Genomic DNA, 781 nt, shown 5'->3' on the forward strand with positions numbered 1-781 from the left:
TCTGAAGGCATAAATCTGACAGTCCATGGTGTTAGAATGTATTCATGTCCATGGGGATGAATAAGAAGAGGGGAGAGAGACTATGCCCGAGGGCTACCCTGTGTTTAGCAGCTGAGCATAAGAGAGAAGCTTGCAGAGAGACTGAGAAGGGTCCAACAGAGAGGAGGGTGAATGCAGGCAAATGTGGGGACCCTGGGGGCCACGTGAAGATGATGCTTCCAGGAGGAGGGACCACCCAGGGCAGATGTTGCTAGGAGTGTGAGGAGGATGGGTGCTGAGAAGTGATCACTGGATTTGGACACTGGGAAGCCACCTGGACAAGGGCAATCTTAGAATAGTACTGGGAAGAGCCCGCCACTGAGATTTTTTTTTTTTTTTTTTTTTGAGATAGAGTCTCACTGTGTCACCCAGGCTGGAGTGCAGTGGTGCAATCTCGGCTCACTGCAAGCTCCACCTCCCAGGTTCATGCCATTCTCCTGCCTCAGCCTCCCAAGTAGCTGGGACTACAGGCGCCCGCCACCACACCCCACTAATGTTTTTGTATTTTTAGTAGAGATGGGGTTTCACCGTGTTAGCCAGGATGATCTCGATCTCCTGACCTTGTGATCCACCCTCCTCGGCCTCCAAAAGTGTTGGGATTACAGGAGTGAGCCACCATGTCTGGCTACAGCACTGAGATTTTAAGGAAGGGATTCGGTTAGAGCTCAGATACCCCGAGTGCAGATTGAAAGCATCAGGGCCACAGCCAACCCCACACTCAGTCAGTCTGAGGATTTAGTGA

This window comes from Trachypithecus francoisi, unplaced genomic scaffold (genome assembly GCF_009764315.1).
Source record: "Trachypithecus francoisi isolate TF-2019V2 unplaced genomic scaffold, Tfra_2.0 Lachesis_group5, whole genome shotgun sequence".
Taxonomy (NCBI): domain Eukaryota; kingdom Metazoa; phylum Chordata; class Mammalia; order Primates; family Cercopithecidae; genus Trachypithecus; species Trachypithecus francoisi.